The sequence below is a fragment of the Euprymna scolopes genome, chromosome 5 (genome assembly GCF_053919585.1).
Source record: "Euprymna scolopes isolate OS-2025 chromosome 5, ASM5391958v1, whole genome shotgun sequence".
Lineage (NCBI taxonomy): Eukaryota > Metazoa > Mollusca > Cephalopoda > Sepiida > Sepiolidae > Euprymna > Euprymna scolopes.
In genome coordinates, this window is record NC_136486.1 from 157,425,605 (window position 1) to 157,451,842 (window position 26,238).

Consider the following 26,238-nt stretch of genomic DNA (forward strand, 5'->3'; position numbering starts at 1 on the left):
AAAAAATCAATTTCAAGCCATGAAAGATGAAATTTTCAAGGCTTCGGTTGCAGCCATTGAGGATGAAGTTCCTTTTACGATAGAAACTGATGCATCTGCGACAGCATTAGCAGCCTACCTTTCCCAGAATGTACGTCCAGTAGCATATTTTTCCAGAACCCTAACTCAGTCAGAGCGTCGACATTCAGCAGTGGAACGTGAATCGGCAGCCATTGTAGAATCTGTGCGTAAATGGCGTGACCTCTTACTCGGTCGACACTTTACCATTATTACTGACCAACAGGCTGCATCATTTATGTTCAACACGCAGACACCAAATCGTGTTAAAAACAATAAGCTGCTTCGGTGGAGACTTGAACTTTCAAACTATTCTTATGAGATAGTTTATATAGACCAGGTTCTCTTAATAAATCTGCAGATACCCTTTCTCGATCATGCTCTGCTTCGCGCTCATTATCACTAAAGGACCTGCACGCAGCACTTTGTCATCCTGGAGTAGAGAGACTCTATCACTTTGTGAGGCAGAAGAATCTACCATTCTCCATGGAAGATGCTAAGCGCACCTGCGCTGAATGTCAAATATGTGCTGAACTAAAACCAAGGTTCTTCAAACCTCCATCAGGTCGATTAATCCATTTTCGATCCCCCTTTGAACGTCTTTCAATAGATTTCATGGGACCGAAATCACCTACGAATAATCTCAAATACCTACTCGTGATTGTAGATGAATATTCACGCTATCCTTTTGTCTATCCATGTCAGGACATATCAACAAAAACTATTATAAATTGTCTCCAGAATTTATTTACCTTTTTTAGTTGCCCAGATTCCATCCATAGTGATCGAGGAAGTCAGTTTATTTCATGTGAACTAAAAGAGGTTCTCTAGAAACATGGAGTTGTGATTACCCACTCAACTCCATACCACCCAATCGGCAATGGACAATGCGAGAGAATAAATGGCACAATTTGGAAAACGATCAAACTTGCACTCAAAACCAGGCAATTGGATGAACGTCACTGGCATGAAGTACTCGACATAGCTTTGCACTCTATTCGATCGCTACTTTGTACAGCAACTAACTCAACCCCACACGAGAGAATGTTTAACTTTTCCAGAAGGTCGGGCACCGGATATACCTTACCCGAGTGGCTACAAGGAGGACCGGCCCTCCTTAGGAAGTTTGTCCGCCAACACAAGTCAGATCCCCTAGTGGAACAAGTAGATATAATATCTGCAACTCCCAATTTTGCCAGAATTCTTTTCGCTGACGGCGGTCAGTCAACAGTCTCAACAGAAGACCTAGCCCCCACTCCTGTCACTGACCCCTCCTCTACAAACTTGGAATCTCCTGTCTCCCCTGATCATGGTACATCACCAGATTCTACTACTCCATCAAACATCCGCGAACCAGAGTTGATTGATCAACAGGAGACCCCAAAGAATAATACCTTATCAAATGGAGAATCTTTCTCTTCAGTCGACAAAACAAAGTGTTTAGAAGTAGAAGAGCAGCAGCAACAGTCTGACTCGAAGAAGGGCGTTTTCAAATTTCTTCCAGAAGCAACAAAAGGGGGAAGGAAGATCAACTGCAACCCGAAATATAAATAAAATGTGATGGAGAGTGTTGTAAGTTTAGAGCGCTAGTGCGCATGCGCACCAGATGTTTACAAATAGAATGAATTTGGCACCTTTTCCCAGCTTAGTCGTTCGTTACCGACCAGGTTGTTGTACCTACTGAATTTTATGTTAAATAAAACCTATCTAATATCTTAAAAGGTCTTTATTTTTCATTACAGCGTGTGACGTCCATTTTCAACCGCTGCCAATCAGTGTTCACCTCCAGCTTTCCTTTCTACCAGTGAATGGCGCTGGATCTATAGATTGGCATTCTACGCCGTTCGTATTGCCTATCTAACTGCTGCTTGTGTTGTTCCAGGGCTTACTCTCCGGGCGAAATATGTGGTGTGTCGCACTCTTGGGTGCCCTCTGTACCTGTGAATGGATATGATCGGGACTGCGTCCAGCTCAGTTACATGAACTACACGGATCAGTAGATCGGGTTCTGCATCCTTCATGGCATTGAACCATTGTTGTGGTACGCGTTTCAATTGATCGGGCAAGTTGTTAATTGAGGCAACGAATGCCACGTCTACTGAGAGCTCATATTCCCTCACTAATTCTTTGAGGGTATGCAGTCGTCTTCTACTGAGCATCTCACTTGTAGCCTTAGTATGAACTCGCGCTTTCCCGTTGAGAATTTCTGACACCCTGCGTTGCATACAAGCAGAGTCGATCTTAAGATGCAACACATTGGTCTGCCATTGGAGCGATATGTTGATTCGCTTCAACACGGCATCCAGTAAAGCCAGATTAATATGCTGCGTATCGTTCTCAGATCGCAGCCAAAAGCATCATCCACCGCCGTTCCATCTCTTTCTTATGCCACTCCGGTTGCTAGCGCGCATGCATCGACTCATATGGTCAGTTCCCAAGTTGGATCGTTCCGTTTTACAGCGTTTACAGTCTTGCGCATTGTATGCCGGAGTAGAGAGTCTGACACCTTGTCGTTTCATCCGTTTATGATTGAACATGTTATTCTCTTTATTACCGCATATGGCACATGCAGTCATGCACAGACCAGGAACTATCCTAGGGATTTCCACACAAGGGACGTGTACATCATTTTGTAACATCGGCGTTGTTCAGTTCCGATACATTAAGTTTAAAAATAAAGCTATCGACAAATAGATTCCCATTATCGGTTGCCGTGCAACTGCCCTCGTGTTTGTTATAAAGTAGATACATTGTTTGTTTCCTCATTATAAATCGAGCACATATAGATTCCTCAGAAATCACCAGTTCATTGTGGCTGCCACTGGAAACGCATCATTCTAACTCCTCTAGGTATTACCTTGGCCACAGTTATTCGACTCTTACAATTTTTTCAAACCTCTACAGACATGTTTATATTTGTACTTATTATTACATTATTTTAGTGTCATATATAACCTCCCCCTATATATATATATATATATACATATATATATATATACATACACATATGAACTAATATATATATGTATATTAGTTCATATATATATATATATATATATATATATATATATATATATATATATTTACATCATTCAAACACGGTTGTGTTTGAATATATAATTAAGTGGCAGTTTTGGTCATTTAGAACTGTTTGTAAATTCACCGCACATATATTTCTCAACCAAATTTCTAAAATTTATTACAGATTATAGATCATGTTCTCAGCTCTATTGTGGAAAATAATTCAATTTTTCTTTCAGTAAACAAAACTTATGATGACTTTATTTCTGTTTAAATCATAAAAAAACGTAAGGAGGTGAGCGATGTTTTTTTACGATTGTTTTCCATAGCAGCCCCGTCGCTTCAGCAACCAATTCATCGCCCTCGGTTAATCTTTGATATAAAGAGAAAAAGAAATATATTCTAATAAAAAAATATGAATAGTTATAACTTAAAATATTGCAGCATTAAGGATGTTTTTTTAAAATTCAATTAAGCATTATATAATCAATTCTTAATTCTGCAATATTTTAAGTTATAAATTTATTATATTTTTATTAGAATAACTTGTCATTCTCTTAGTCATGTTTAAGTTTAACCAAAGTAGCTTCCATGCTCGCATCTTCTTGTATATATATATATATATATATATATATATATATATATATATATATATATATATATATATATATGTATATATATATAAAGCTTAAAAATGCATAAATAAAAATAAAGAAGTAAATTTAAATTCCCCGATGGAAAAATAAAATACTTTAACCTATCGCAGACTTAGCAGCTACATAATCCGACTTCTAAAAAGTTGATAATTACAAAAGAAAATTCATTCATATAAGGATGAAAAAAGGCATTAACCAAAGATGTTAAATAGGAATATACTTAGCACTATTATAAACCGATGTCCCAAATTCTTCAATTTTAAAACAGAATTTTACTACATAAGGATGAAAAGAGGAAACCGTTACAAAAGTTTTGCAAATAGGAAACGAGAGTCATCAGCTGCTTCCCATGTAGCTGTTTCGCAGATTTAAAGCAGGACAGCTGTTAAATATATGGCTCTCCCTCTCCACGTTTCTCTCTCTCTCTCTCTCTCTATATATATATATATATATTTATGTATGTATGTATATATATAATAAGAAAGAAATAGAAAGAGAGAAAGATAGACAGAAAGACATAGAGGGAGACAAAGAGAGAAGGAGAAAGCTACGCATAGGTGTACATCGATAGGCATTTTATTGAAATTAATATCACATTTTATTCATTTCACAATGATCAGGGTTTTTTTTTCTATAATAACCTCTCTCGGTTGTATCAATGTTGACATATTTGCTTCGCATTACTTCGACTTTATATATATATATATATATATATATATATATATATATATATATATATATATATATATATATATAAGAGGTGGGTGTAGTTTGCTCGATATACTATATATATATATGTACATAAATATATATGCATATATATATTTGTGTGTGTAAATGTGTGTTTGTTTATGATACTGACAGAAATACATTATGTTTTGTGTTACTTTATAAAAAAACTGATTTGATGTTAATTAAAATTTAATTTCTTTGAATAAAATACAAACGCTTTGATCAGGATCTGAAATAGACAAAACACGCTGATAACAATTTTCTCCCAAATATAATCAATTGCTATCGAACAGTCGTTGAATGCAAACGAATTCATTGCTATTGTGTTTGTATGATTCGAGTTTCTCGTCGTTCATTTTAGTGCTTTTACATTTATTATAATTTTCTTTGGGGAAATAATAAAATGATTTCTCTGGTCATGCTGATTTTAGCATCCAAATTAAATTAAGTGTCGCCACGAATATAACATCTGAAATATCCATATAGTTTTAAACTAAAATTCGAGTCAGCTATCTGACTAATTAATTTGTCATTATATAAAATTTATTACGAAAATAGTTATAAAATTCATGTGATAGTATTGATGTTACTGTTCTCTGCTGAACCAAAAATGTTATTTAATTCTGAGCGAAATTCTGCGTACAGAAGACGCACGGTTATTATTAAGTTACCATTGCTTAGTTTTTTTTTCTTTAAAAAAGTCTGGTTTTCGACTAACGATACCACCATTTTGATTTTTATTCTATGAAATATATAAAAGATGTAGCTACTTAGCAAGTATAACTTTGTAATCAATTCTACAAAAATATGTTTGAAATAATTAAATAAATAAAGCTTTACATCTTTTTTCTCTATAGAACATCTAAAAACTAAATTTCTCCCATATCGGTTCATGACAGTTGTAATATCTTATTCATATACTTATTTATTTATTACAAAAATGAAGTCACCACTTATCAAGGACCGAATGTCGCTCGAGGATAAGGTATAATAAACATAATGGGGTAGGTTAGTAATCAGTAATGGTGACAATTTGTGAGAAGTATATCATACAGCAGTAATATGGGAACCAGTAAACCGGAAATGCGTTTAAGACGCATGCGATTTTAGGAATAAGATTTCCCTCCTAGGCATCTGTAGTAAAACTTACGTACGTATAGAAAGTTAGGAGAAATGTATGATGTGTTTGTAACTTGTTCAGTGTTCTCTACAATGGGCGATCATGGATTAGAGACCAGACGAACATTTGACATGGAAATAACGATAAAGTGGAAACAGTCTCGCAATGTTTCTTTCGTGGGAAAGAGGTTAAAGAGAAATAGCGGCACCTACGAAGTGTCAGCACTAGTTTAAATTCTCTATGTAGCGGAACCAACCGATGTTACCTACTAATAGACTATTCCAATCTCAATAAATGCCAGAAGAATACACCTATAGGTATCAGTCGATATCTGCTTCTTGCACGTGACTGGTCACTGAAGTGTGGTGTCTGCAGATATGCTGCACTCAAATTAATTGTCCTTTGTTAATAGAGGGGAACCCCTTCTTTACTAAGGCAATTTTATTTTTAGGCATTAAGGGTTTTAGGCATTTTTTCCACACAGGCAATTTTTTTTTCTACTCTGTGGGAAATACATTTACTTTGAAACAATATCGAGTATCTCTGCCGACATATCTCTTTCCCGTCTATGAAGGAGACAATCTTTTTGAAAAAAAGTAGTTTTCCAATCATTTAAAACTGAATGTCTAACTTTCGTTTGCAAAGTTATTAAAGGAAACGAAATACTGCTCTTTTTTCAGCAGTTGTTCTAAAAATACAAATACTTGGTTGATATGAATACGTTTTTTTTTATATTTCTGTAAATTCAGTATTTTTCCTATCATGCAAAATAGAACTCCTTTCAAAGTACATTAAAACAATTATTAAATCTGTAATTTTGCATCGGAAACGCTCACATATTAGACAACGGCAATTACGTGAACGTCAGAATTGTTCAGATAAAAGCCAACAACAACATCAGGAACAAAAACGACTACTGAGACTAGAAGCCAAGCAATATGAAAATTAACAGCATATGAAACAGTTGCTTACTCAAGTCATAAAAGATAATACGTCCACTGAGAATACTACCGCATTTTCACAAGATCCAATATGGAACGCGTTAGATAATTTCTGCTACGGGCCCGAAGAAGGTAAGTCATTGGAAGCTTATTTTTGTCGGCATTAATTTTTCTTAGTATTAACTGCAAACAGTAGTTGAACCATAAAAAAAGTTCGTTTACTATAACGGAAACTAGAGACGGTCGAGCATAACAAATTAGCTGGTAGTATTTTACCTTGGAAAACGTCGGAATGTATTTCGCCAAGACGGTGGAACATCTTACAGAACTATTCAGTATTTTTAGTTGTTTTTTTTTAGATATAAATGACGCTTTGATTTGTGATGTGCTTTAGTGTGATCTCAATAATTAATTTTATGTAACGGCTCATGAATCTCTATTATAAAATCTGACCGGAACAAATTTTATTGAATGTTAAACTCTGAAATAGCTTGATGTTATCGTTGCGTTTGTGAAACTTTATGCATTTGAGAAACTAATAATGCTATTATTAGCTTCTTCTGTGCAACACTCAAAAATAAGGAAATCATGGTTGCTGATATTAAGATGCTTAACAGAATTATTTCTGGATATTAAACCTTACAAATGTTTTTATCTATAATATTTATGGCTAAAATGTTTATAGCTTAATTTTAAAGCATATCATAACCTATAATTAAGTCAGAAAGATATAAACTTAGAGTGCGTATTATGTTTTTCAGTGTACAGGATATATATATATATATATATATATATATATATATATATATATATGTGTGTGTGTGTGTGTGTATATATATATATATGTGTATATATATATATATATTGTTAGAATAAAAAAATTACATGCGTTTATAAAGTGACGATGAATACATGTCCTTGTAGGATACATAGGTAATTTGCAAGTACATATGACCTTACCTTTTTGATAGAGAGGTTCAAAGATTGAGGCAGTTTATTTTTATTTGTGTGACACGTTTCCTTTCATCATTTTTAATTGTTTGTTACCGTATTTTCATTTATATTGTTTTAAAATGTTGGTGGATTTTGAATGGAAGAAAATGCTCATACATGTGAACCCAAATTTTATCCGTATTTTATCTGTAATCCGTCTGCCTTAAAAGCTCCACATTATGTTAAGGTCAGTATCCTTATAAATGTGCCACAAAAATAGGGTTGTCGTTATGTTATTCACTGAGAGATAGATGAGTTGCGGTTAGCGCAATTTCATGTAAAACCAGTGTGAAATGAAATTCAAACACGCAGTGAAACACGTAGCTCTGTCAGAACAAAATCAACTGACTTGAGTAATGAGAGACTAATTTACAATCGATTGTGTCTTGTTTGGCTAGTCTTATACAGAGGGGTTTAAAGTAATAGAATTAAAATTTCCAACATTTTGTTTTAATTAGTTGGAGATTTCTCAATTATGCATAATTGGAGTTAAGTATGATTTGTCAATGCATCGTTTAGTTCACACAGAATGGATTCACATGAGAGCCACCGCGCGATACAATCAAGTTATTGAAAGAAACATTTTATGAATGAATAATCTCACGAAATAAACCTGCCAACAAGACACATGCGTTTATTTTTAGTGAATGTGTTCATGTTTATACTCATAAAGTAGTAATAATAGACAGTTTGGAAGCCGCTTTCTTTTCAAAATACAGCCAGATGTAATGCGTAAGGCTGTGAAAATTGGACTTATATATTACAAGCCGACAATGTATTTAAATAACACAAATCATTGTAATAAACTATTTGTAAACTATTTTTTTATGATTTATTTTTATTCAACCATTGCCGGCTCTATATCAAACATCCTACAGAAAAAAAGGGAGTCGGACAGCGTCTATTGCGTCAGGTACGAAAACAGTTCACTGTGGTTTTAGCGTATCCTTGTGATATATCGTTTGTTCTTGATGAAAAGTCCAAGAAAATGAATGTTAAGTAGCATAACAGATATTATAAAATAGCATCACACAAATTGACAGAAACCTAAGTAGATATAATTGTTTTTACAATTCTTAAGTTTTGGTTATCGCTTTTATGACGGATGTTAATTCAATGGAATGTTCAAATATACAGTGAATGCAAAACAGACATTATTAGGTCGGACCATTTAAGTTATTTCGCTGCATAATTAGTTAAACATTGCAGGTTTCTCCATGGAGAAATAACGAGAGTTGTTGTTTTTACTTGGAATTAATTTTGTTTAGTTAGTTTTAAACAAATAATTGTATTTCTAGTATGTTAATTAATATTCATATATTTATTTATAATTGCTACGTGTTTTCGCAGGCATTTTCGCAATGAATTTCTCAAGAATAGAGACATGTTATATATATATATACATATATATATATATATATATATATATATATATATATATATATGTAGTTCTTGTAATTTCTGTAAAACTCGTCCTTCCATTCTATTTATCATTTCATGGTAATAAATTTGCAATCTATATTGAGTTTTATTCTATAAAGTTCTCTGTAATATACCTGTAAATTAATTACAATAGTCTCAACGGATTTTTACCATTGATACATTGATATTGCGACATCTGTTTACATTTTGTTTTTAAACTGAAATTGAACTAAAACCAGCAAGACTTCAGTTCTCTTCAAACCTTCTTAATCCATATCTAAAAGGTTATGTAGATTTTTGTTTAACACTCAAAATATTCCTTGATTTTCGTTGTTTTCATTGATGACTTCTCTCATATGGTCCGAATATTAAATGTTATTCCATTGTCACATATGTGTTTTACCAGTTTTTAAGAACTGTATGATTTCATCTGGAATAATTCATATTATGATCAGTTTATTTAAGTTACTTTTACTTCGCAAAGAGGTATTTTGTATTTGATTTTTATCGATCGACCTCTTGTATGATATGTTAAGTTGGTAAAATCAACGATTTCGCATACATTTAATTCTTGTTTTATATTAAACCGTTTACTATGTTGTTTCGAAAAATGTTCTTCTTTTAGATCCGTAATCCAGATTAATTTATGATTTTAGTATTTCCCACGTTGTTCAATCACGTTTCTCTTCATTTATTATAATTACTGTTTTTGTTTTAGCATTTTGCCAACGGTTTCTAGTGTTATTATCCCCAACCTCGTCCCTTGTTTCCTAACGGTCTAGCCAGATTTTACTTCATTCTCGCCCATTGACTTATTAATCAGCAGTCACTTTAATTTTATGGTGTTAAATTTACGTTCTGAAAACAATCCATATTCCGCAATATGAGTGTCTTACCCAATTTCTGGTAATATTAATTTGATGTCATGATTTATGATTTCATTCTAAAACAGTTTAAATTCGACTTCCCTTACTTGCCAGAAATCTGAGTTTTACGTTCACTAAGTGGTCAATCTTGCCCTACCAAGAAAAATGATTGTAAGTGGCAATTAATCGTCTCATGCACCCGATTCTATCAAAGAATCAAGGTATGCCGTATTTTGTGACAAAGGAACACGAGAATACTAGGAGTAAGAAAAATGTATAGATATTTAAAAAATGCCTTTAAGCGGGCTCTAAATTCAGCCCAGCGCATCATGACAAGAAGCGTTTTATTATTATTATTATCGTTCTTCTTCTTATTATTATTATTATTATTATTATTATTATTATTATTATTATTATTATTATTATTATTATCATTATTATTATTATTATTATCATTATTATTATTATTATTATTATTATTATTATTATTATTATTATTATTATTATTATATAAAACTTAATTTTTACCTGCAACTACTTTCTTCATAAACGCTTCTAACCGAATGTTAGAATAGCTGTCGATGAGATAGTCTTTGGCCAAATGTTTATGTCAACATTAATAATGGAAAAGGTTCTTAGAGATTCAAGGAATTTATTTTCTGCTTATAAATTAAGTTACTGTACAAACCAAATTGACCATTGGACATTTGTGTTTGTTTTCTGTCTTAGAACTGAACAACACAATGATGTATCGATTTTGTGGATGTCCACAATGACGCCAAAGCCATTTGCTAAGTTCCCTGATGTTTAAATACAAATGACACATAACGTGTCCCATTATGTTAAAATATGCTTCACTCTCTTCGATAAGTGCGAAACTGACCTCCATTCGATTGCGTTTTGCTTTAAAGAAAAGTATCATTTCCATGCATATGAATTTCTTTATGTTTAACTGAATTCGACATACTAATAAAAACAATCCATAAAATTTTCAGCCCGGCTTTGCTCGGTTATTATGAACTGTTCATATCTTTATGTGCATATATATATATATATATATATATATATATATATATATATATACATATATATATTATAGATACATATGAAGTTTGACTCACATCAAGTTAACCTACATTAAAATCTCAAGTGTTTAAACCCAAAATTGCCGCAAACGTTTCATAGAGTTTGCAAAGGTTGAGTCTTTCAATTTTGACATATTGGCAGTTAAATTTTCGCTTGAATGTTCATTACAGAGATTTGTGCAGGTCTTAATAATCTTTCTGTTAAATTGTCAATGTTTAGACTCAAATTTCGCTTAATAGTTTTCTAAAGAACGTAATGGTGAACTATTCTGAATTTTGACTCTTTGGATGTCTAGTTTTCGGCCAAAAACAATGTATAAAGCTTGCCCCATATCTGACTACACTTTCTGTACAATATAACATATTTAGAACAAAAATTGGCTGAGCAATTTGGTACAGACCACAGAGGTAATTTTTTTTTAAATTGGCTCTAATTTTGACCCTTAAATGTATGGTTTGGGGTTCATTTGAAATGATAAGGTTTGATCCATGTAGAAGTAGCTTACATTTAAAATTTCAAGTTTTTAGAACCTAAATTGGCGGAGGAGTTTGGTAAAGGTTTCAAAGGTCAAATCGTTGAACTTAGACCACTTGATTGCCAAATTTCTGACCGATTACTGTAGTTTGAAAGGAAATATCCATATAAAGACACTGACAGAGGCAGACAATTTATATATATTAGGTATAATCAGACAGTATATTATCATTGACATAAGTGTTATTTAAAAGCACTGAAATATTCTGTTTAACTATTTTCTTTTTTATCGTTGCCAATATCCGAATATTTTTTGCATTGTTTTCTAAAATTGTTTAGGTTGGATCTATCTTTGGCGAGCGCTTCTGATAGGATTACTTCCATCATCCTTAGGCATATTGCGTTATGAAAAATGTATGTGTAGGTATATATATATATATATATATATATATATATATATATATATATATATATATGTGTGTGTGTGTGTGTGTGTGTGTGTGTGTGTGTGTGTGTGCGGGTGGGTGTGCTTGTATGGGGGTGTATGTGTGGGGGGCGTTTCTGACGGTCAGGTTCTGGCTAATAAGGCGTGTGGTGTGCGGACGATATTGTATATGCATATATACATATTTAAAATATAAAATTTACTACGCTAGGCATTTTAGAATATTAAGATTGCACTCGTAATTAACACTATATTAAATCATTGTTATATATATATATATATATATATATATATATATATATATATATATATATATATATATATATATATATATGTCATAACATTATAGTGGCATTACTAATATAGAATTTGTTTATTATAATATTACTAAGTGATGGGGAGAAATCAGACGCTCACCGTATTAATGCCGACGTCCCTCATGAGGCGCCTTGGTCCAAAATTTCTGCTTGATCTTCATCAATGATCTATCATATAACATTCGTAGCCCATTTGTAGGTATTTATGCAGTTGACATTTCTATCCTCGAAACCTATCTAAGACGAGAAACGGCCAAGATCTTTGATTCTGATTTTGAGCACGTGAGGCAATGTAAAAAAGAAAGTTTGTTAATTTGAATGCATTTAAACTTAAACCTCTACTTTTCCATCCCTACTACTTTAGCCACATTGAAATAAATAGCTCTCACATTGAGCACGCTTGAAGTTTAAATAAACTCCTTAGTCTGGCCTAAACCCCTGATGTAAAAAGGTGCATATACATCAGATACGTAGCGAAAGTCACTAAAAATTTTTTGGGGCATTCTATTGCTCCAATACATATGTAACTGATGAAACTATTCACTACCTGTATAAGAGCAAATACATTCTCGGATTAATACTGTTGCCACACCTGTGCAGGAGCTGCTCGAAGCAACGTATATTGCATTGACGGAATTCATAACAGACTCCGTAATCTAGTAGACGATGCCCTTTTTTTCATTCTACAGCCTATTTCCCACAGAAAAGACGTTGAGGGTCGGTCATTGCTATAACGCTATTTTCATAGCAAGCGTTCGATTAGGCTCCAATCTGTGGTATCCCCCTCGCTAACCTGTTGGAAAAAAACAATCACTTAGCAAAAAAAAAACACTAGGAATCCTTTCACCTACTCTTTTTCGTTGCCTAAACAAATACATGTTTCTAAGCATCAAAGCTGCTTCCCTAGAAATTCACGCCTGCGAAATTCTATCTTGCTTGTCTGTATTCATACTTACTACAATATGATTATCGTCAAGTGTAACGTAATAGTCGATAGATTGATGGATAGAATATATATATATATATATATATATATTCTCTATATATATGTATGTATGTATGTATATATATATATATATATATATATATATATATATATATATATATATACGGAAATAAATTTGGTTATTTGTGTATTGATAATCATACGAGGGGTGTGCAATAAGCAATGCCCCTCGCCAACTTCCCATAGCAGTAGAGCAACGAAACTTGGTACAGTTATTAGTCTTTTGCTGCACAGGAACAACCAAGAGTTATGCATTTCTCCCATCGTTTTATGCAGCGCTGGAGACCGTATTTGTAGAACACCAGAGTTTTGTCCTCCAACCACGACGTGACTTCAGAAATCAAGGCTTCCTCATCTGGGAAACGCTTTCCTTTAAAAAAACGTCATGGCTGGAAAGAGGTGAAAGTCAAACGGTGCAAGGTCATGAGAGTACGGAGGATTTCATAACCACGCGCCCGTGCTTCTTATATGGCGACATACAAGTTGTGGACCGGAGCGTTGTCCTGCAGGAGGAAGGTACATTTGCTGATCTTGCTCCGCCTCTTGATTTTGATAGCTTTCCTTTATTTCCATAAAAAATGAAGCATAATCGGCTCCTGTAAGTGTGGCACCCTTTGCTAGGAAATCTGCCTTCCTGGTCCCAGAAGACTGTGAGTATGATCTTGCCAGCGGAGGTGGTGAGTCCAAGTGCTTCCACTGCATTGAATGGGATTTGGTTTCTAGATCATAGTGATGGACCCAGGTTTCATCCTGTCTAATCAGTCCTTTGAGAAACTTTGACCCATCTTTTTGGCACATCTTTAAATTCATCATCGAGCACTCGACGCATTCTCGCTTCTGAAATCGGTTGAGTAACCTGGGAATCCATGTGGCAGACGACTTATGCATATGCAAATGGTCATAAATGATAGTTTCTCCAGACCCTGTACTAATCTTGACATCTTGGATTATTTTGGAATAGTCCTGCGCCGATTTTCCAAAATGGCAGCCTCAACTTGACGGACAGATGCCTCATCAATGGCAGAAGGGGGCGACCAGGTCTGGAAGCTGTTTTCACAGACTTTCAGCGATGTTTGAATTCACGATGCCAGCGTTTTACAAGGACATATGATGGGCCATTATCACCATAAGTTTCTTTTATTTTATCAAAGGTATCCTGTGGTGGGCGTCCTTTCAAATACAAAAACCAGATCACTGCTCGACATTTAACAGGCTGCATTTTACACCTGACTAAGTTCAAACAACTCTGAAACAGAAAGCACAATTGGTTCAGAGCTGTAATTTGCCACATAACCCGATATAAATCATTGCGCATGTAAATTTCAGCTAGATCAGGCAACTGCAAGTGTGTCGGGGATTACGTATTGCACGCGCCTCGTATTAAAACCTTTTTTTTCTTTTAATTTAAAAAGAAAATACAACTTTTCTATATATTTCTTGTGGAATTGCCTTTATCTGAAAAAAAAATCGCTAATTTGAATATTCTATTAAACATTAAACTTAAATTATGCCCCAATTAGATTTCCGATCTTCTTGTGGGATGATCGTCTAAAGTTTACTATTAGTATAATTATGCAGATATTCAACATAATTTATACATGCGTAATATTTGTGTAAAACGGGTATAATTTACACAAAAAATTTCTACATATCCTTATGCATGCGTATATATATATATATATATATATATATATATATATACATATATACATATATGGGTGTGGGAGTGTGTGGGGGTGTGTAAGTGTGGGTGTGTTTAAGTGTGGGTGTGGGTGTGGGTGTGGTTGTGTGTGTTTGTGTGTTAAAAATTACTTACCAATCTCCTCTGTCATTTCTTTGTTTACAAACCTGAAATTTGATATATAGGGTATTGGAATCCATGCAAATCCTTATATTTGAGATTTAGCCGAGGACAATTAGTGCAAAAGTATGAATTTGTTCTTTTTTAATGTAAGGATATCGTTACGAACAAGGGAAAAGTTATATCAATGATGCATGTTATTATGTTCGTCTTACAGCTAATATTTTTCCATATATCCGGCTCATACATCAAAGAAACAAGACAATCTTTAGCTAAAACCTTTGGTTTCAAGTCATAATTGTAAGTTTTCATATCGTCACTATATATTGTTACACTATATAATAACTACGGATGAGAAATCTGCATTAATCAAAATATAATATTTAAGCGTATTTTAGGATCGGACAGTGACACACACCCACACACCCACATATATATATATATATATATATATATATGTATATGTATATATATTTATATATATATGTGAAATACTAAGGGAAAGTAATAATTGATTTATTTAAAATAATTGATCCTACAGTAACATTTGCAAGAATATCCGGACGAAGAATTCAAATACAACAAGAAATTGGAAATTCTTTCAATACCCTCTTTCAATACAAAGAGAAGAAAAACACAAATAGTGCTCAGTATCAACAAGCAAATATAATATATACCAGATAATACTCTAATAAATTGTCTGTTTCGCAGGCATGCCAGATATACACTAATGTGCACAACACTTAACAATATAATAATTCAAAAGTCCAAAGCACACCAAGCTAGATAAACACAATTAAAACACAAAAACATTTACAAACGCAAACCCAATCTAATGCCACCAGGGATTACAATATTTCAGAAATGTAATTGATATTATAAATAGAGATCTCAATTTTATATACAGGCATATTTCAGAAACACTTTTAATATGATATACATATATACAGCGTACTATTAGAGAAAATAAACCACTATTTTACTTGTGTGAAATTTATCACAAATATATTTCAGACGTATACACGATCTGCAGTTTGTTGTTTTTCTTTTTTTGTTTTTCCATAAAAAACACGCAGACATTAATACATAGACATGTATATATATATATATATATATATATATATATATATATATGATATATATATAATGCTGAATGTTTGTGTGTGTGTCTCGTCACGAATAGGCTCCTATATGGTCGACTATTTAAAAGAAAACTGATTCCCTATAATGATAGAAGATGTATCGAGACACAGGAATAGGTATGTCTGATCTGGCAGAACGGTTGTTCATTAAAATTGTGGGGTCTGCGTTCGCAGCTGGTCAACAAAGTATGAAAAAAAAAATTAAAAGAAAAAAAAAACGTTTACAAGTGTTTTTGATAGAGATGTACATAATAATACGTCGATAAGTATGTTTTAACTTTAATAGGGATAGTATAATAAATATGTGGGGTCTGCGTTCGCACCTGGCCTCCATAGAATTGAACGTGACACAAGCTTTAATCAAGACGTTTCATATCTATCTCCGTAAGTATACTTTGATAATTATGTTTCATTTATAAGAATTATGGTATAATAAAATCATGCGGTGTTCGTTCGCACCTGACCTCCATTGAATGTTTTTATGATGTATCCGTATATATATATATATATATATATATATATATATATATATATATATATATATATATATATATATATATACATTAATATAGCTTAATGTAAAAGGAAAAGAGAAAGATCAATTCCACAGAAGCAGACTTATCTGGATAATGCCAAGCTCAACAATAATTTTTGGAGCTTATACAATAGGACAACAAGAGTATGAAATGAAAACACAAACTATATATCGGTAGATATAGAATGGATCATTACTTGAATAATGGAATACATGCAAAATTTGGGGGATAGAAGGCACTTTTTATGCCAGGGCATTTCGAAGCTTACTCCTTCTCACCAGAGGAGTAGAGAAGGGGCTAGGTAGCATGGGGGGGGGAGATGCGGCGTTTAGCGTAAGCTCATTAAAAATGAAAACGATTAAGAGGAATTATAGAATGTTAGGGGAAGCTTTATTGAATTTTAAATAAATAAGGAGAAGCTTATTATATATAGTATGATATATAAGATTATATATGGTCTTTAGCATAGTATTTAGATTAAGGGGTATACGTATTATGGTAAAATAGGGGGTGTATTGTTGCTGTGTGGTCATTTATTTTAACGGTTTGTGTGGTGTCTATTTTCTATGGAGTGGGTAATTTTGATTAATTTGAGGTGAGATATGTAAGGTTGTAAAACTGAAAGTTGATATGCGGCAATATGTTTATAAGTTTCTACTGTTATGATATAAGGAGAATGATCATAAGGGGGCGGCCGGAGATTAGGGTGACAATTAGTATGGTTAGTAAGGAAACCATAGCTACTTATGAGAGTGCTAAAATATACCAAATAATAGAGGGGAATTATAATAGTAAGGAAGATAATAGTAATAACAATTATAATAATAGTAGTAATAATAAAGCTGAAAATAAATTAGATGTAAAATTGAATATTAAGAAAAATAAAATTAAATAAATAAAAATAAAATAAAGGCAAAATTAAACATTAAATATAATGTTACTAATATTTGTTATAAAATTAAATTCAAAATTACTGTAAATAACAGTGAAAATGGAGATAATGGAAGCGTTTATGGTAGTAATGACGGGGGTAATAATAATCTCCCCCGTGCTGCCTAGCACCTTCTCTACTCTTCTAATGAGAAGGAATAGGCTTCGAAATGTCCTGGCATTAAAAGTGCCTTCTATCCCCCAAATTTTTCCTGTATTCCATTATTCAATAAATGATCCATTCTATATCTACCAATATATAGTTTTGTGTATTCATTTCATACTCTTGATGTCCTATTATATATTAATATATATATATATATATATATATGTATTACCGTTTAATCTGCTTAGTTACATATGTTTCGGTTACCAAATAGTATTACGTAATCAGTAACTTCTTCAGACATTACAGAAGAAAAACAATTAATATATTTTTTTCTGTAAAGTCTCATGAAGTTACTGGACCGTTGATACAGTTCGATAACCGAAACATGTTTAACTAAGCGTATAAAAGTGTAAAAAAATATTTGTTCGTAAATAGTATTAAGCATTTTTCTTAGATTCTTTCTTATTACCATGTTTGCTATATATATATATATATATATATATATATATATATATATATATATATATACGTGTGTGTATGTGTAGGTATGTATATATATGTGTGTGTATACGCACAGAAATTTAACAATTGTTACTTTTAAAATATATTAATATGTATATTGATAAGAGATATCGGACAAAAATACTACTGGAAATTATAGTGTGTATCTATGTTCACGTCTTAATGGCAATTGTTTTGAACAACTGTTACGAATATTTCTTATTCTATTTGTAACACAGGGATGCATTAACAATAATTGTATCAATGTGTGTCAGACAATAGTCGATAGAAGACGGTTCCATAAGTAGATTTATGTCTGATTGTTCGTGCAAAGCTAATATTAATGTGGATAATGTACACGATGCATGAGCGCATTGAATTCGCTGTTAAGAAATTGAAATTGACATAACGCACATAATGGAGCAAATGGAGATTTGAAGAATGACTGTTAATTACACGATTTCCATCATACAGTTTACTCTAGAAGGTTTTATTTTCTCTTAAGAAATTTTAGTAGATTAATTTTGATAGTTTACTAATACCAACACGTAAAAAATATAAGGACGCTCTTAACGTTTATTCATGCTTGCCTTAAGTGTATATTACACACAATGTGTTGCTAACCGTATATTGTTTTTGTACTTCATCACTTCCTCATTAATCCTATTTAATTTTTTTATTTCATTTTAGAGCATTATTGTGAATAAAAGGGGAGAGGGGGATACACCGGTTTGTGAATCTCTAACGTGGCAATGTTAATAAACAATGCTTTAAAAACATTTAATCAGGTATATCTGTGCTAATGGAATTTCTCCAGCTTGTAAAGCCCAACTGCATATAAACTTGTTTCTATTGCAATTAATAAACTGTTTTCTTTTATTCAGTGTGAAACTAAATAGTTGATAATCATTTATTTTTCTTTTTGCTATTGACCGAATAATAACATAGCGATATAATTAAAGGTATGTCCACAAGAGTCTGGGATAGAATGAAAACATAGACGATTGTTGTGTATGAGTGACATTTTTCCAGTCTAGATTAAATAAAATATATTATTTAAAATATAATTAAACTTATTTAAGATTTTATAAACTCTGAACGTATATAGATGCCCGACATATTTACAAGCACAAAGTGCAAGTAAAACAGACACATATTATATGAAGCTTGCCATTTAGACATTTTTTACATGGTAGTCACCACTAATCAAGGCCCGGAATCCACTCGGGAATAAGGGTTATTGCGTGTACAGTAATCACTGGGATAATATCGCGTTAATACTTGGTAATGGAGATTTGATAAAGTGGTTTACTTAAGGGGGCGATTCATCAGGAATTTTTTTTTTTTTATGTTAGACTTGAAGACATCCACGTTGTAGTCAGGTAGAAACAGGCAAACGGAAGAGAGTTCTACATGCATGCACTTCTAAGAAAGGAGCTTTCTTCATGGAATCTACGTTTGGATTTAGGCACTGATAACGACTGAGGAAAATTATTCACAGTAGTTTCAGCTAGTTGAGTGTTTTTTCGTGAAAGATTGGTGAGGGGGGACACGTGGTTGGAGCTCAGACGAGCACTTGCCATGTAAATAACGATAAAAAAGACATGCTCCCAACGTCTCTTCTGTGAGGGAGAAGTTGCAGGGAAGTGAAAAGGGCATCCCCAACTAAGACACGAAATCTATGTTGTACTATGTCAAGGCGGAATAGGCAGTCTACAATTGAAAATGTTTAAATCAAATATTACATTAAATTTAATTATTAAATAAATGTAAATATGTTATCGAAGATGAAATACACAGAGACACAGACACACACACACATACACATATATATACAAATATATATATATATATATATATATGTATATATATATTTATATATATATATATATATATATATATATATATATATATATAACACCTTAGAATATTTTTTAAACGAAATAAAGAAAAATTACAATAATCATATCGTAGGTTTCTCGGGATTTAATTTCTGGGATTTTTTCTCCGATATTTTTCTAGTCAGAATTTTTTCTAAACAAAACTCGGTTAATAACACGTACAGTAAAACCGAATGAGTTAAGTTAGTCTAAAATACAAAAATATCCTCAACTTTAGTAGACTGAATTAATCTCACAATGGGACAGCAAGCAGGCATACTCTTGTATTGATGTCTATAAATGTTTAATATTTGCCACTTCTACTTCCGCGTGTGCTAACCATTATTTGTTAGATGTTTGCGCACGATAATTTATGTTACACATTTTTTGAGTAATTTACTTTTAAAATACTTAAATTCATATAAGGTAGATCATTTCTAATCGGATGGATCTGTATGATTTGGGAATTAAAGTGTCCATAAAACTCCCAAGTTTAAAATCAGAAATAGTCAGTGTGAGATGTGTAAGGCATTTAAACTTTTAAGGATATATAGAACAGAGAGGACCGTAATAACTACGGAAATGCCATGATGTTGTACTGCTGTTATATCAACTAAATTAGGATGATCTAATATGGTGCAATGCTGTTGAAATTTCAATTTCAGAAGTGTAAGGTTCTTTCGTCAGATTTTTTTTCACAGAAATAATAAACAGGAAAAATTACGCACTTTGCATTTTTTCAAATGGAGAATAAACAGCGGAAAATAAAGTATTACATACTTTACTTTAAACATGTTTAATATGTTATATTCGAGTAATTATGTTGTATTACAAAAAATACAGTCGATCGAGATGTTACATTATTGACATGCTTCTTGACATATATATTTGAATTTACTTCGGTCGGAAAAAACAAAAAAAAATTTGAACCTATTAATATGTCCAATACTACTGTAAATTGATACGTAAGTACTCATCATAATAGCATTTACCTACATCCATTTCTAAAGAGTGCTTTTTGGACAAGTTAACATACATGAATATATGTTCTAAAAAGCAATTTAAAACGCCCAGTCGTTCAAGAAAGCTCACACACAATTTTATGTTCAGGTCAAATATATACAGTTAATCATTTGCAGAATGATTCTTATCCAGAATAGAGTATGTAGCATTTTTTCTACTCGTAGCGACTGTATTTCCCGAATTTGGAGGAAAGTTAGGATCATGTAGGTTGTAGTGAGACAGAGGATTGTTGTTGTGGAATCGTTTTGCGTATAAGAGCTGCATAACTTTTATTCGTATTATCTCTTATCTTCTACTTAGTAATGTGAAACAACTAATATAATGATATGTAGTAATGTTAGTTATTTATGGATGAAACTGGGGGGTTAGTCATATCATGATTTCATCATTCTTAAACGCATTCGACTGTTGTTTAATTATCCTAGTTGTTATCACTTGATCTGATATCTGCTGTTTGATTTCGCTGTGTTTGACAACACTTAAGATCCAGTCGACATCTTCATTATTAGTACGCTCATCTTCAAATAAAAAGCACTACTAATCATACAGCCTTTGTGTCAGGGCGGCTTTTTTATTTTTGTATACTTTATTCCGCTTTGTTTGATTAGACTTTAATTTTGCTTCACCGTTTTTTTTGTTTTTTTCCTCTTTCGCTGTTCTTATTTTTTATTGTTCTCAACTTTTATAACTATTCCCTCGAGTTTTTTTTTTTACTATGCTCGTCAGTTTATCTATTTGTGTCACATTGTTTTCCTTGAAAAGCAGATTAGGTTTTTCAGATTCCATAAACTGCATGGCCCACTAGGAATTGTTTAATAAATTTTTGCCAAAGTTCGGTTTATTTTAATGCGTGCATTTTAAACGTTGTGTTTTGTTTTGTCCTCCAGACTTCTATATAATCTTCTTCTGAAAAAGATACCGTTTTTCCGAAAAATATCTTTCTGCAGAATGATAATCAGATTATGTCCCGTCAGGGATTTCTTGCATTGTACGAGTCACTGCAGAGCAATATTGACATTGTTATTGCCTTCGGTTTAAACTTTTGTAGTTTGTACTTTTTGCAGTTGATGTCTTCGTCCAATCTTACCCACATGATGTCAGTAATGTTCTTACATATTGCTTTTTCAAGTTCAATTCGTTGTTATCCGGTTTTTGTAGTTCCTGAAAAGAATGAGAGTACAAATGTCCATACTGGTCTACTCGCTGGTCGTTGCGAGAAAGAAATAATCGTCCAATTAGCGGCTTTATTTTTTCTTTTTTTGTTTTGCCCACTGGAAATATTTTACATGTAGGAAGTCATTTTAAAAAGGAGATAACTTTTTATAGTGGATTTCTATTGTGGTGTTATGAGAACGGGCAGTCTAAATCAATCAAGATTAACGTTTAAAATTACCATATATACCTCGTAGATATAATAGCGTATATCTTCCAAGGTATCCTATTTTTAAATTTCCTTTTTCTTGTAACTGCTCCGAAAATATAATCAACTTTTAAATTGAGGGATTTAAATGATTTAAAAATAATGCCAAATATTATCGGTTGAAATACAATAAAATAAATGATATCATATTTCATATTAAGCTTTGTCTTGCTAGGCTGAAACATAAAAATTAAATAACAATGAGATACATGAATTCATTTAAAAAAAAACATTGCTCTTAAAAAGATTATTCGGCCAAAATTGCCCCGATTGTCTTGTCTAGATGTGTCTTACCTTTTTAATCAGACGAAAATACTGTGTCATCTCTTGATCTACTTTCATTTCCCACTTTTTATCGGCTATCATATATTTTTTGTAAATTAGACACGTGACTTTCCCAATAATATATGTAAACGTAGCCGTATATTGAATAGTTTTATGGCTTAAATAGTTGGTCAGACGACCTGCTAGTTAAACCCTAAAACTACACACTAAGTATTTTGTTTGTTTAACATATGGATAATTATTCACGAGTGCCTTATTTCATATTTAAAATTGATACAGAGTGGTGGAACGATAAAAGTATCGCCCGAAATACAACTACACTACAACTTTATTTTTTAAATTTTATTGAGAAAATCAACTTGATAATGTGGTAGGGTTGAGATCTATTCATTAAGCTGTTGATTAATCGACGCCCCGATACGAGTCCGGAACTGGAAGCATTCCATTTCCACAAGCGCCGGCGGGGCTTGGCGGAAGGCGGCGATCAGGCTGTTTAGGTGTTGTGTGAGGTTATGCAGGTAATGTCCTCGACGTATAACCAAACGAAGTTGGTAAGCGGGTTCAAATGTGAGGAGGAGGAGGGTCAGTGTGGGAAGGGTACGAAGTCGTAGCACACCTTCTGAATCCAAAGCCTGAGTCTCTTTGGACTTGTAGGCCGCCGCTCATTCCTGCTGCCTTATTTAGGGTCTGCCAGGTGCCAGCTGCTTGCACTAAGGGGTCAGCAGACAATTCGGCCCATCCAGGTACACTGTAGTATTTACTTTCAAGCTTACTTGAAAGAAGCTTACTAGTATGATGTGGTCCTCACTGGAAACCATACCAAAGATAATAACCGTGGCTGCAAACTTTGTTTTCATCACGCTGTGCTCGTCTGTGTTATTTGTGGCAATTCAGCGATGCATTTTGAGGGTGCTGACAATGATCAGGTTTTCATAACTTATAACGGTAGACATCATGAGTACTACAGCGTTAAACATTGAACATTGAACATTGCCCGTTGAACAGTGTGCCACTTTCTGATATGAGCGAAGGCGCCTATCGCTGTTAGCGTTATACATACAACTAGCCAAATAGTAGCTCGTATATAATAGTAAAAGATAAAGTGTTTTTATCAAATGTAAATGGATTCATGTAATACTTTTTGTGAGAATATTTTATCGGTTCACCCTTTATTCTTCACAGATTTTACCTTTTTTTTTTATCATTGTTTACCTATACGTGTGAGATTTTTTTTGTTGTTTTTACTCTCATATATTTGTAAGCAGACATTATAAAGTAGGTTAAACATACAAGAATCGATAAATGCAATTAAAAACACATATTTTATATTCAGACATAAATACATACTGATTTCATCTTAAATGTGGTGGGGTAAAAATTCAATAAACGTTACTTAATGAAAATCTCTCTCTCTCTCTCTCTCTATATATATATATATATATATATATATATATATATACATATATATATGCATACATATATATATATATATGTGTGTGTGTGTGTGTTTTACGGTAAAAACTTATAAAGCGCTTTAAATAAGGTCGGGAAGACTCTAGGGGCCCCTTTCATCAGCAAGCTAATCAGGAACCAATCGTTGAATTTCTATTTAGTGCAAAACAAATGTCACGCAAGAGCGAATACTTAACTGGGGTTTATTTATGAAATTATAACGAATGGAAGATATGAAAAAAAATTATATATATATATATATATATATACACACACACATATATATATAATTAAATGAAGGGAGAATGTGATTACGAGTACAAAAATTACGAGTAAATTATACGTTGTAGAATATATACAATTGTATAACAATATATGTACAAACTGGGATGTGTAGGGAAGTTAAATTTAAAATATATCCCCAAATAAGTCCAAAGATTTTACGAATTCCTTCTATGTACAGAGAGAGAGATATATAGATGTACATAAGAATACTTTGATAAGTATGTTTACAACTTTAATAGGGATGGTATAATAAAATCATGGGGTCTGCGATCGCGCCTGTACTCCATGGAAATATTGTACAGCCTTTAACAAAGATTTCCATATCTATTTGCGTTAGTATACTTTGATAATTATATTTCAGTTTGAAGAAATATGCTATAAAAAATGTATTGGGTGTTCGTTCGCGCCTGACATCCATAGAATGTAAATATGTCACAAAATTTAACAAGGTTTTTTTTTTTAATATAGATCCACAGGATATTGTTACAAGTGCTTCAGTATGAACAGGTGTGGTATAATAAATTATGAAGTTTATCTATTTTATTTTTACGTAAATCATATTTTGCTTTGGTTTTGATACCATCGAATTCGAAGCTATCTCTTTACAACCTTTTGTTCATAACCTATCATACTTTCATAAATCAGAGTCCATTTTCTGTAGGCTGTTTTTGAACTCAGTCAACGACGCGTACTTTTGCTAGTATATATATATTTATTTATATGTATGTATGTATGTATGTATATATATATATATATATATATATATATATATATATATATACAGTAGCATCCAAAACCAAGGGACAATACTTTAAACCTAATATTTGTTAGAAATAGCAACTGTGAAAAACTGAATTTTTGATAACTGGTAGTCGTTATCATCTATAAGAGCATACTAACATTTGAATTTTTTGCAAAGGATAAAAAAGAATTATAATAATTATGTATTTATGTTCAAAATAGGAACGTTTACTTCTGATGAGATAGAAGACGTAGATCAAATCCGTTGCCAAATCTGCTGGAAAAATGATTGGATCATTTTAACGCTCCAGCAGATATATTAGTGCCGATGCAATTGTTTACCTAGATAAAAGCCAAGTACGTTGAAGGATTGAGTACTGTTGCACATTTAGGCAGAAGCTGCTTGAAGCGGCTTACCCTGCAATTTATCCTACCTTGACAGATTCAAACAAAACGGCATAGCCTAGTGAAGAATGTCCTTCGCTCTTCCCTGCATCTTCTTTTAAATAGAAGATACGTTGCAATCTTGTCTATATTTATCGTTATTTTCATGGCAACCGTTCGTCTGAGAGCTAATCTTTGATCCCTTTGGCTAGGCCTTTATGAAAACACTCGTCTGCTGAAACCACTATCAATAATTTTCCCAGTCTTTGTCTATGTCTAAACCTTAATACAGATTTCATGAGCAAAACTTCTTTCTTATAAATGCATAACTTTGAAACTCTGATTTCCTGCTTTCAAGCGTACTACAATTTGCTTGTCTTTAAGTCCAATGTGAGCAAACTCTTGATGAACGATCACTTTATGTAATCCAATTTACCAAAAGGACACTGCTAACGAGAACCTCATTCTTTCTAGACGACTGTAAACACATTAACCATTATTTTTGAATGACCTCCAAGCATTGGATAGTGGTGTGTCTTTTGTAAAAAAAGATAAGATTTTCTTTTGATTTACAATGACAGTGTCTCATTAAAATAAAACGAATGGAAGGCGA